Source organism: Zalophus californianus, chromosome 6, assembly GCF_009762305.2.
Source record: "Zalophus californianus isolate mZalCal1 chromosome 6, mZalCal1.pri.v2, whole genome shotgun sequence".
Classification (NCBI taxonomy): domain Eukaryota; kingdom Metazoa; phylum Chordata; class Mammalia; order Carnivora; family Otariidae; genus Zalophus; species Zalophus californianus.
In genome coordinates, this window is record NC_045600.1 from 89766156 (window position 1) to 89779890 (window position 13735).

At 40.3% G+C, this 13735-nt stretch overlaps 1 long non-coding RNA gene across 2 annotated transcripts in view; it reads right to left on the minus strand.

Moving 5' to 3' along the window:
- LOC113909152 overlaps window positions 1-13735 on the minus strand; it is a 22416-nt gene continuing 8681 nt past the window's right edge. The window contains exons 2-4 of one of the 2 annotated variants that reach the window (XR_003515703.2): window positions 8526-8754; window positions 1086-1286; window positions 21-132 (exon numbers count right to left, since the gene is read on the minus strand). This is a non-coding gene — a long non-coding RNA (uncharacterized LOC113909152). Of the gene's footprint in view, window positions 133-1085; window positions 1287-8525; window positions 8755-13735 lie in introns of both variants that reach the window. The other variant, XR_003515704.2, reaches the window with a different exon arrangement.

The window sequence follows — 13735 nt, forward strand, 5'->3', positions numbered from 1 at the left end:
GGCCTCAGCCCCACAGCAGGTCCTCATTAAATGCTTATCGACAGGCTAGTAGAGAACGATGGGTGGTTATCAAAGGAGAAGACCAGCTGGGCAGGAACCGTGTTTACGTTTGGCCTTCTGAGAGGCTTATACCTACAAAGAAGATTTGAAAATCAATAACTGAAAACTTTAAGAAGTACTTGAGTCTACAAAATGTTTAAAGCAATTACCTAAATAAGGTTATTTAATGTAACGCAGCGTATATACTTAGGGTGATCTGAGCGATCATTGATAACACACAGCTTCAATTTGTTGCTGACTGTAGAGTATGTCAGCTGGATTAGAAGGCAATATTCCAATTAGACGAACAAGAGTCCATTTTCAATATATAAACTTTGTTTTGCCTGCTAAATATTTTGAAATCTCCATAGGATTACTTTGCATATTTGTTTCTAATAAAGTGTTTAGCACAGATGAGATCTTCGTAGATGTCTAATTGAAAACCAAATGCCACAAATTTTCAAGCCATTATAAAGAAATATATCCTGAATCATATACTTACTCTATATACTGATTGTATGGATTGAAAGGAATAATTAAAATGTGAAGTGGAGAAACTGACAAAACTACAAAATTGTGTGTTGTATACAACATACAAGTATTGATTTTTTTCATTTTAATATTCCTATAATACTTAATCACATTGAAAAACCAACAAATTTCTTTTGATGAATGACTTGATTTTTTTTTTCTTAACATGTTTTGACTGTTTATTCTAACTGATAAAATACAAGGTAAACAATGAACCTGAAATAAAAACACTGAAATTTGTTTGCTTCAGCCCAGGTCATGTTTTTGCTTTTAAGTTACTAAGATCACCATGCAATGGCATATCAGATGTGAGCTTAAAAATTCAATCAGTTGTCTCGTCTGACGCTTGTCTAAAACTGGGAATCAAGATTCAGAATTCCGAGCCCAGAGGATGACGGGGAAGGAAAGGGAAACAGTCAACAAACCTTAAGCAGCAGGCTAGCCACTCTCCAAATCCAGGGCCATGTGCCTCAGTGAGCCCCAGATTTAAACCATCTCTCTTGAGCCCTATATACCTGAAATCTGAAGACTAGACGAGACGTGGTCCCAGTGACCAGGGGAAGGAACATTCAGCTTCATCTAGACCTGACAATTCTTGGAAATACTTCAGAGGGTCTCCAGGAAAGGTGAGAAGTCATAGGACTTCTGTGATAGGAAAGTCTGGCTCTTGTATCCTGGAAAGGCGGTCGCACACTGGGTTCCCTGGGAAACAGACTCTGAAAGAGCATTTAACATAAAGCAGGTTTACTAAGGAGGGCCTTTGGGATCAACACCTGTGGAGGGGAGGGAAATGAAGGAAGCAGGAAGGGAGAAAGAAAAGGTAAGCTATGATGTGGGCCCAAGGACAGCCTCTGCTGACCCCACAGGGAGCTCTGGAGACAGAAAGTTCCTTCAGAATAGTCCCAAGCCGGGCTGAGAAGGCCAGGCCTCTATACTCCTGCATCGATCCCTCACTAGATGTATGCTGCCCAGAAAGGGATGTGCCCTGGGGTGAGGCAGTTCTCTGCAGCTGAGGCATCCCTGAGCAGCCTGAGAGCTGAAGTCCATCTGCTGATTGCACTCCCGGCTGCTGGGACAATGAGTCCTTCGTTAAACAGGGTCTGATGCAACATCACCGTGCCAGTCATATAAAGTAGTGGTCTAAAACAAAACAAGACAAAACACACACAGAAAACAAAAAACTTGGGCTGGCCTGAGTTCAAATTTTAGTCTCACCCTTTATTAGTGGTTTGACCTTAAACTAGTTACTTAATTTCCTGAGGGCTAATGGCAAGAGAGTGACTGAAGTGATGTATGTCCCTGGGTTCCGGGTTAACAAAAGAGCGGTACATGGCCCCAGAGAGGAGGGACGGGTGGCAATAGGGACTGGTGGCTTTGAGGTCCAGAGGAGCTGTACTGGGAACAGGTTATGGTCACAGGAAATTGAATGGATGGAGGCTGTGGTCAGACACCAGCAGATTCTTGTAGCCCTTGGTGTCCTGCCCTTGTCCCCTTCTTCACCCAACTCAGCTAAGCCAACCACTCATCACCTCCACGTCTACCCTCAGCGTTCAGAGCAGGATGGAAAAAGTTGCATGATCACGTGCTTTGGTGTCAAGCTTTCTCTGCCCTCTCGCTTTGTTGACGTTCCCATCAGCATCCCCGCTTCTTCCTCACATTGACTTCTCAAAATCTTCATCACTTTTTCAGTTGAGAACCTTGCCACCATCCCTACAGCCTATCTACGTGCAACAGACATAAACCCTTCTTATCTAAATAGGACCATCCTGGGAGCATTGTCTTATAAGTTCATCTCTTAATACCCAATTCTAGAAATCTTTATTTGGAAGTTTAAACATAACATAATAAAATAAAATAAAAAGTTGTAGATTCTTGGGACCCATAGTCCTGCTAAATTAGTATCTTAGAGAGGGACCAGTGACCTTCAAGACTTTGGAAGCAGCTCCAGGCAGTCCCTGCCATTCCTGTGACCTGACTGCCACCACAGGCTGATGTCCCTCAAATTTATATTTCTCACCCACATCTCCCCAAAGTCTCAGAGCCAAATAGTCAACTACTATGTTCACAGTGTTTCTCTTTGTAAGTCCTACAGATGCAGGAAGACCAGACTTCTGTTCAAAAAGAAAAAAAAACAAACACACACCCAAAACACACAACTAGAGCAAAGTCTTGCTCCATTGTTTCTCACTCAGCTCCCCCCTGAAATGACCAAAGAAACATAAAAGTAGGAAAGATCTGCATCACAGCAGGAAACTAAGGAAGGATGCCATCCATATGTTAACACTTTTAAAAAAACAGTCAAGTTATAGTTTGCCTGGGACCAGATTAAAGGAAGCTATCAGGGGTCAGGTTGCAACCAATACTCCAGAGGAAAAAAATCACCAGGAGACCCTGAAAGATTTCCACTAACCCCCTCCCACAGTTTGCATCTGGAGATGAGAAGCTGGAGGTAGGACAGAGAACAGCACCGCGTGGGATCTGTTTTGCTGGATAGAGAGAGTATTCAGAAAAGACTACTCAGAGAGGACCCCCCCCCCCCCATGCACTTGAAGCAGATATGGCTGTTGCCATGGGGCATCTCATGAATGCCCTTGAAACCTACCAGAAATATATGCTCTTGCCATAGAGGCTGAGCCAAAGAGGAAAATCAACTTTCAGTCCACAACTTCTCCTAATGCAAAGAAGAAAATTCACAGAGATGGACAATCCTAGCCCTTGGTCTCTGTTCTCTGGTCTCTGTTCTCAGGCTGCTGGGTTACTAACCTGGCAACTGTATGGTGCTATCAAGTTGGCCTCTGGCTCAGATGAAATAAGAAGGTTGTCACCATAACCAAGTAGTGTGGTAGAGGTCGCTGTGTGCAGCACAAGTCCTGCCACATCTGCTTGTCATCAGTATGGTTTAAAAGACTCAGTGCGGGGCGCCTGAGTGGCTCAGTCGTTAAGCGTCTGCCTTCGGCTCAGGTCATGATCCCAGCGTCCTGGGATGGAGCCCCGCATCAGGCTCTCTGCTTGGTGGGAAGCCTGCTTCTCCCTCACCCGCTCCCCCTGCTTGTGTTCCTTCTCTCGCTGTGTCTCTCTCTGTCAAATAAATAAATAAAATATTAAAAAAATAATAATAAAATAAAAGACTCAGTGCCCCTGGCGTCCTTACTGACGATATTGGCGCCCGGGTCACCCAGCTATGTATTTCTAATGCTTTCCTCCGCAGAGATTTAGGGACACACTGACATAAGGATGAGATCTGTCTGGGTTCCACAGGAGGAGAAGAGGAGAATTTTCTCTTTGGGTGTGACTCACTTTAGTGCTACTCTGTCCCAACTGCTGACAGATCATGATACCCCCATCAGTTGCAGTAACAGCCCAGAAGTCAGCCCCTTGCTTCAGCCCCAGGGGCTTTTGAAGACCCCCCAGCTCTCCCACACCCCAGTAGCCCTGGTCACCAGGTGCAACCTCCTCTCCACAGTGAGGCAGAGTGAGGCGTGGCCCATCTTACTTACCTCTTTTAGGGTTTCTGATGTTGAAACAATGATCTCAGCCTTCCTTTTTCGTGCAGAAAAAGGTGTTTTCAAAAAACACCTTTTTAAAAAAAGGTGTTTCAAATGTAAGATTTCTTCTCATCTATGACACCATCCTAAACACACTATTATTTTAGGTCCCCCTAAGAAGAAAAATCTCTGCCATTTAAACTATGACGTGGTATTCAATCACTTGATATTTTTGTTATATTAATTGAGATACCTTTTTTAAAGCATCTTTTTAAAGATTTTATTGATTTATTTGAGAGAGAGAGAGCACACAAGCATGAGCGGGGGGGGGAGGGGCAGAGGGAGAAGCAGACTCCCCACTGAGGAGGAAGCCTGACATGGGGCCAGATCCCAGGACTCTGAGATCCTGACCTGAGCTGAAGGCAGATCTTAACCAACTGAGCCATCCAGGCACTCCTTGAGATACCTTCTTAAGGCTTATATAAGCATAGAATTTTAAGTCATATACCATTCTTATGCATATTAAAAAAAGGGAAATAGAAGTAAAATAAATTCAGTTCCACTTCAGGGTCCTACTCTTCTCTTCATCTTTCCACTCAGAGCTGATGTCCCCATTTTCCCACATCACAGGACTTCCGTGCCACCAGGAGAGCTGGTGATGCAGTGTCTTACAAGGGAAAACCAAGAGACACTATTTTGTTATTGGCATTAATATTTTGGATAACTCTAAGTCTAAGTTTGATTTAAAAAAATCAATGTGTCTTCTAATGGAATTTAAAACATTGTGTGTAAATTTTAATACACAAAGAACACAAAAACTGGGGAAAAATCTACAAGAGAAAAGTCAAAATTCTCATTAGAAAAGGGAAATCATGTCATAGGATCATACACTAGAAGATCACACATACAAGAAATAAACGGAAACTATAAATGTGTTTATCTTTCTTAGACTCTCAAACTTAATGAGAAATAAAATCAAACTCTATTCAATCTGCCAGCATCATATTCTAAATTATGTATCAAAGAGGCTAAAAACAAAAGAATAAACAAAAATATACAGAAACATTCAAACAAAAAAGTAGAGTTGGCAATATTATTCAAAGTTTAAGACTAAAAGAATTAGGAAGAAAAACAGAATATCATTTTACATTTCCAAAAAATATGTCGCCGCACGATAGTTATATTAATAATGGAGCTTTATGTAAATAAATAGCATAACATTGACAAATAATATAAGAATTGTTGGAAACAAAAAGAGAGTTACAGAAAGTCAATTTTCTTGAGAAACAGCTCACCTATATCACAACCTTTGACAGACCAAGGATAAGAGAATTCAAACTACATTTAAAAATGGATTTAATAGGTGCGATAGTGCTTATGCACAGAGAATACACTGCCTTTTAGAAATCTAGAGGATGTTTATAAAAACAAATTATATGTTAGATACCTCAGTAAATGCCAAATGTGGAAATAGGAAATATATTTTTATCACAATCCAACTAACATTACTTACAAATATGTAAACAGCAACATCAAAAACCTTACTCACTGGGAAAAGAAAATTCTTCTAAATTCAATTCAAAAAAAGAAATAATGCAATTTTAGAATATTTAGCAAAAAACATGATAATTACACATAACAAAATGTATGCTGAGAAAGTGGGACTCGAAGGTAGATTTATTACCTATAAATAGATTCATTCATACATAAGAAAAAATGAGAGTTAACATTCAACTCAAGAAGTCAGAAGTTGTGCCAAGTAACTACAGGAAGGCATGAAGAAAAAACTAAGGAAGAAAAGCAGGGAAGTAAAATCCAAAGCTCCAGGTCTGGAGTCAGAGAGAGAGGAGCTGAGTCTCAGTTTCCCTACTTAGTGGTGGAAGGACAACTACCTAGCCTTCTGAAGAATCCATTTTCTCATATGTAACTTGAGGATTATTAAAAAATCTACCCTTGAGGGTTGTTGCAAAGAAATGAGATCATGTGTATTAATAGCTGAGCACTTGGTGGTAAATACTTCACTAAGTGTTAGACATTATTATTTTCAGAAAAGACAAAAACAGTACAGCTGAGAAACTCGAGTGCTGCTCGTTGCTATTACTGCTAAAACAAAAAAGGAACATCGAAGCATAAAAGATAAAAATACATTCAAATTTACAAATGGGCAAGAGACTATTGGTACAACTTTGAAGAAGAATGGCTCTTTAAAACTCTAGCCTGGTAAATTTTTTAATTCAGTGAAATATATCAATTTCCAGTAAAATTTACATTTTTTACTAGAATTAACAGAAGAAGACAAAATACCTGACAAAATCTAATACTTTGGAATAAAACTCAAAGACTGTCAAATAATTAGCTGCAGAAAGGTATCAAGCCAAAGGATTTTTTTCCTAGATGACACTGTTTAAACTTTCAAAGAAAAGATAATTACAATCCTATTTAAGCTGTTGCTGAGTGGAGCAAGATAAAAGTCTTTCTCTTCTTCAGTTAGTCTGGGAAACTCTCATGAACTCAATACCAAAAAATGACAGACCATAAAAACTAGAAAGGATAAATAACTTTCTTGTATGAATAAGCATGGAAAAATCCCAAATAAAATACTAACAACTCACTTTTATCAATATATTCAAGTAATAATTTGCCATAATCAGGAATACAGATAAACCTTATTGTCAGAAAACCAGTTAATCACACTTTGTGAGCATTAGCTACCATTTATTTATGCGTAATTATTTGAATATTTAATTGTTATTGCATAGAATTCCTCTAGAAGAATGCTCAGATAACCGGTAAGAGCTGACTCTAAAGAAGAAAACAAGATGAATGAAGGACAGGTGTGTGAGAGAGAGATCTAATTTGTACTCTGTCATAACGACTACTCAAAAATAATATTTTAAAAATGAAATCCATAATGTATGGAATTGTTGAGTCATTATCCTGTAGATCTAAAACTAATATAACACTGTATGTTAACTGTATTGGAATTAAAATTTAAAAAATGAAATCCATAAATAACTACTTGCCTGCCAGGTTGTATTTAATTAACTCATGGGGAAGTGACATATATCATGAGGCTCATATGTAACAAGCTTTAAAAAGTTTTATAAAGCACAGAAAAATGCCAGCATCATTAAATTCCGTTGCACTTATCTATAAAATAAGTAAGCAACAAAAGCATCACTGTAAAAAATTTTTGATCCCACCTCCTACCCACTAAGTTTAGTTTAGTTTTTTTTTAATGTGAGATCTTTTTTTAAAAAAACTTATGATTCTCTCCTGGGCAAAAACAGTGATAGAGAAAGTTTGGATTGGACTTACTACTCACTACAACCCTGCACATTTTATTTACTGAAGCTCAGGAGAAGACAAGTGTAATCTTAATAAATCCTTGGGTTTTATTTCATGGTCTGAATAAAACTCAGAATTGATATTATCCATAGGAGGATGAGGTCATTATAATAACGTGATTAAGTTTGTATGAACCCATGCATGGCAAGTGTAGTATGCTCTTTTACCTTTTTAAACACAAAATCCAACGGGGATGCTGTCTTAATTTTCTGTTCCTCCATAATAAACTATCACAAATTTATCAGGTTAAAAAAATACCCATTTATTATCTCACAGCTCCCGTGGGTGGAGAGTACAGACCTAGCTTAACTGAGTCCTCTGCTCAGGGTTTCCAAAACTGCAGTCAAGGTGTTGATGGGGGCCATGGTCTCATCCGAGGTTTAACGTCTTTCAAATTCACATGGTTGTTGGCTAAATTTCCTTGCAACTGTAGAACTCATGGCAGCTAGCTTCTTCAAGTCTGGCAGGGGAGAAAACCTCTTCCTTCCAGACCCTTTTTTAAAGGGTTCACCTCATTAAGCCAGACCCACCTGGGTCAATTTCCCTTTTGATTAAATTAAAGCTGGGTGATTAAAAATTTTAATTACATATTCAAAATCCCTTCACCTTTAAAAAAAAAAAAATCCCTTCACCTTTGCCAAACATATAAGGTAACCTAACCACTGGAGTGCTGTCTCATCAGACTCATAGGTCTTGCCCAAACTCAAGAGAAGGAACTGACACAGGGCAACCATGAAGGGGCCATCTTAGAATTCTATCACAAATGTTATCTCACATTTCTGAAGATTCATGTATCAGCCACTAAGAGCTGAGCTGGCAATTAGATAATAAGTTAAAAATGCCCTGAGTTGTATCTAAGTAAAAGCCCACAATCTATGCATAATGAATTATGCTCATTTCTCAGGAAATTTAGAACCATAAAAATAAATTAAAGCTGAAAAAGACCTCAGAGATCCTCTAGCACTAAATCAAGCTTCTTGGACAGAATATTCATGCACAGTTCTGATTACATGGCTTTTCAGTATTTTCCAGCACGTTAAATGAGCAGCCACTCAACAACAAATGTCAACAGGGATAATGCAGCAAAACATTAAAAACACTTTTTTAAGAAGAAATACACACCTCAAAAACATGTCCGTCTGAGGTCATTAAGTGTAGCAGACACAGACTCTCCATAACTCATGAGAGCCTGAGGACATCGTCACTTGTGAGAGGACAGACAGCCTTATGGCAGAAAAGTTTGATTTTGTTCCATGTATTCTGGTTAAGGCAGCAAGAATAGGTGCAGTTCATCCTTGGGAAAATTCTCCTTCATATAGTTGATGTCAAGGGATGGCTCAGCTTCAGTTATCTGGAAAATTAATTTACATGGAATGACTGCAGTGAAGCAGAATGCATGACACTCTTGAATAAGGACTAACAGAGTGTATTTTCAGGTTGGGTAGTTCAAGATGAGGAATGTGGAAGGAACTTAGAGGTTGAGGCCAAGATCCAGGTTATGAATGTCATTGCTTCAGAGAAGGTGAGAGCAAAGACATCTGGAGGAAAGAACCTTTGCTTGCTTTCTCAGCCTGGAAGACCTCTCAGCAGAGGGCTGTTTGGGGCCAAAGCTAAGCACTTGACTTATTGGAGAAAGACATGCCAGGCTGTGGACCCAGATGCAGAGCTCTGGGGGCCAAAGCATGGGCCTCTGTTCTGATGCAGCCCCTTCCCCAAAGCTGGTGGCTTTCCTGAGCTTCTGAATGGCTCTTCTGGATACCCAAGAGGTCAGAAAAAGGAGTTATTTCAACAGATGGACTTTGCTGTTACTATTTCCAGAGCAATTATATACTTGGATTTTCTAATTTTCCTATTGTACTTGTCTCCCAACAAAGGAGAGGTGGAAACATTCTCAGGGGAGGTGGGAAGTTAGGGAAGAAAGCAATGACAGGTCTCGAAAGGTATGAAGCTAGCCAGCCACTAAAGCAATCAGCGCATTGGAGAGACATGATTGCCAGTTCTGTGATTTCCTAATGCTCACAGGTACATTTACAAAATTAATTCTCTTTTGAAAAAGTATTACTTGTGCACTTTGGATTTAATCCGTCCCAAACTGAGCTCTTGACCTTCCTTCTCAAAGCTGCTCATTTAGGCATCTTCCAGATCTCAGTAAATGGCAACCCCATCCTTGCCATGAATCTTGGAGTCACCCTTGACCTCTCTCTCTCTCACCTCACATCTGACTCAGTTTCAGAATATATCCAGAATCTAGTGACTTCTCACTGTCATCACTGTGACCTCCCTGATCCGTGCTACCACTGTCATTTCTCCCCTGGGTCACTGAGCAGCCTCCTAAAGGGTCTTCCTGCATCAGGCCTTGATCCTTTTTTGTCCCATTCCGCATAGCAGCCCAAGTGATCCTGTTAAATGAAAGAGAGTATGTCACTCCTCTTATCAAAATCTTCCAGTGGCTTCCCACTTCACTCAGTGGAAAAGCCACAGTCCTTACAGAAGCTTACCAGGCCCTACAAGTGCACCCCGCTCTCCACTCCTGTGATCTCATCTCCTAAAACTGTAAGACACTCTGTCACTCTCTTCGGACCACACCACCCATCTTACAGGTGAGTTTACATCTTAGGATCTGAGTGTTTGCTGTGCCCCTTGCCTGGAATGCCCTTCTCCAGGATATCACTTCCTTTAAGTGTGGTTAAGGGCCCCCTGCCCCCCAACTCCACACATGGCAGATGGTTTATTCTCACTGAGGCCCTTCCTGGCCACTCTATAAATCACAAGCCTACATTCCACATCTTACTCTCCTTCTTTACTTTTCTCCGTAACGCTCAGAACTGTTTATTTCAATCACTTCCACTTACTGTCAGACTTATTTTTGTCTGTTCTGTTCCCTGCTGTGTCCCCAAAGTCTAGACCAGTGCCATGCACATGAAACACATTCAACAAATATTTATTGAAAGGATGAGTGGATGCAGGGCACTGAGGAGAAAAGGAAGTATAAATCCCAAGCTCCCTTGGGGTCTGATCTCTGACTCACTGTGGAGCCTCACCCCACCCCACTCAGACCCCATCCCACACCAGCTGTGACTCACATTTCACACACACCTCTGTGTATCTCTGAACATGTGGGTCCTCCTGCCTGGGATTTCTGACTCTCTTGTTATTTTCATCCTTGTTTGTTTTTTTGTTGTTGTTGTTATTTTTTGTTTTTGTTTTGGTTTTGGTTTTTTGGTTTTTTTAACTACCAAGGAGGTAATTACTAGACAGTTTTTCCTGAGTTTATTGGCCATCTGGTATTTCTTCTTTGGTCAATTCAACAAACATGTTCTAAAGCTATAAAGATACATTGTCCTAAGCTCTTCAAATGTAAGACAACCATGTTCCCTGTCCTCAAGGAGTTTATGGTCTTGATAGATAAGCAAATAAATACACAAAATAATTATGGATTATGGAAAATACCAGAAAGAAAGAAAGAGGAAACTGTAACAGAGAATAATGGAAAGGCAGTACTTAGAGTGGTCAGGGAGAACATCTATGAAAAAATATTTAAGAATGAGAAGGTGCTGACAATGTTGAACATTACCTGAACTCTGTGCTCCTGGAAGACAGTGGTGGTTAAGAAATCTCCCCAACCTTTTCTCCCTGCCCTCAAATCTCCCACCCTTTTGTATTCTAGAAAATGGCTCACTGCAATGAACCACCATTCCCCATGTAGCTTAGATAAGACTTGGTGTCTACCCTTTCTCATAAGTCCCCAAAGACTTATAGATGACTACCATGTTTACCTCTGACAAGAGCAAACCTAAACCATTCCTCTTTTGCCTACATCTGCTGACAAAGTCAGACACAGACTCTCTTTATTCTTTGGCTTCTGAATAATTAGCTGACATTAGAATTGTTTGTTCCCCTAAAACTAGCTAGACACAGAAATAAACATTTCCCCATTTCAACTCCTTATAAAGATCTAAGGCACAACCACTGTACTAGGATACAGTAGGGTAGGCTAATAATGACCCCTAAGAGATATCTAGGTCTTAATCCCTAAAATCTATAAAAGTTACTGTATATGAAAAAGGGGTGCTTGAAGATGTGATTAAGGAGCCTGAGATGGAGCAATTATCCTGGATTATCTGGATCAACCCTATGTATAATCACAAATGTCCCTGTTAGAGCAATACAAGAGACTTGACCATAGACATAAGGTGGCTGTGTGATAGAAGCAGAGAGAATCAGAGTCAGAGAAAAGATGCTATAACCACTGGTTATGAAAATAGAGGAACAGACCATGAGCCAAGAAATTCAGCCCTAGATGTGGGAAAAAGCAAGGAAACAAATTCTCCTCTAGTCTCTCCAGAGGCAACACAGCTGTGCCCACACCTCACTTTTAGCTATTAAGACTCATTTTGGGCTTCTGGCCTCCAGAACTATAAGAAAATTACTTTCTATCATTTTAAGTCACTAATTTTGTGGTAAGTTGTTACAGCAACCATAAGAAACTAATACACACTCGAATCTTTGGATCTGGGGTGCTTTCCCCATTGCAAAAGACTGAATAAAATCCATCTCCTTAGTCAGTTTTTGTCTTTGATCGTGTTAACCACATGAAGAGCAGGGAACAGACAGTCCAGGCAGAACAGTCTCAAGCAAAAGAGAAGTCTGTGTGTTCTAGAACCTAGCAGATGAATATGATTCAAGATGAAGTTGAATAAGAGCCTGACCGTACAGGGCCTTGGCCCATGGGAGGGAATTTGGATTTTATATTTGGAAGATTTTGAGTCATAAAAAGTAGAAGTAGAGAGATCTCTTAGCAGTTCTGGTAAGAGATGATGGTGGCCCCAGAATGTGAGAAGAATTCAAATATAGGACTGGATAAACCAGAGTCTGTCTCTGTAAGGGTTGTAATATGAAACAGCACAGTCAAATCAGGATAATTTGAGCAGAGTTTACTAAAGGGGCTATTTTTTTACTGGGAGGTGGGGAGGCATGTGACACAGAGAAGAGATGGAGGCACTTGGGGGGAAGGGGAGGCGGGGACTTCCCTGTGATGGATGGAGGGTGGTGGGACTGATCCTGATGGCCACATACACACAGGTCAGCCAACCTATGGTGGTAGACATGTGCGGTCCCACAAAGAAGGTAGTCCTCAGGTGCTCATGCCAGGGATGCTAGAGCCTAGCTACTGGGCTTCTGGGCCAGTGTAGGACTCCCAGCTGAAGGGAGTATTTATAAAGGTGTGGGCCAAGATATGGGAAATCAAAACTACAAAGGGGAGTGTAGTACCCCGAAGCTTGTAATAGTGCCAGGCCTGAAGGGAAAGGGGAGAAAGTAGTTTCCAGAGCTTAGAGGAAAGGGCAACTTTGGCAAGAGCAGTGGTTTTCAGTGGAGGGACACGGCCATCCAGAGGGGACCCAGAACTTACCCTCCCCTCTCCTCTGACCTCCTGCTGGAGCTCTCTGTTGTCAAACCCCAAGACAAGCCAGAAGACAAGAGAGCTCACTGGTGAGGTCCAAAGAGCTCAGCCTCCTGGGGCAGAGAGCAGAGAGGGACACAGAGGGGATCTGGAGGGAAAAAGAAAGAGATGTAGTAAAAACATTCCAATTAGTCCAATTTACTGAAAGAAAATGTGGAGACTTGGGATTTTCTACATTATTTCCTTAATATTCAATTTCACCTAGCCCATGCCTATAGGCACAAAAGCAATGTTCTTTTGCCTTCCTAACTTTTCTTTGAACATTTACAACTGCTCTTTTGTCCTAAAGGCAATCAGGAAGGACAGTGATTAAAAACACTTATAAGGACCAATAATGCTACCTTCAAAGTTCAGCGAAAAACCTTTTTGATCAGAGTGTAAAATTTGACAAAACGTTGCTACATGAAAACTGGATAATATCCACTGAAGGCTGAAAAGAATTGAGTTTGTGCAGCCTAGTAAGTAAAGGTTGTTTCAGAGGGGCAGAATATTGAATCACAATCAACTGAAACCTTAGCAAGCCTAATTCATACATCTCTCTGCATGGATACTCATATTTTACCATTGTTTCTTTTTTTTTGTTGTTATTGCTCTGGAAGATAATTCAATTTGCATTGCACATTTCCTCACAGAAATTTTGAATCTTATGAATATAAAAATCATGGACCTGGCCCAAATTTTTTTAGTCAGTTTTTGTTTCCTAATTCAGGATTAACTTCCCAGGATATATGGAGAGATTTAGTAGCAAGAGCACTCAGCAGCAATTAGAGTTATGGTAATTACTGGGTTTGTTTACACAGACATAGATGAAAAGCATAACCTTTTTGTTCCTGTCTTTTTTTTTTTAATTTGGAAAAACTGTGTGCTACCA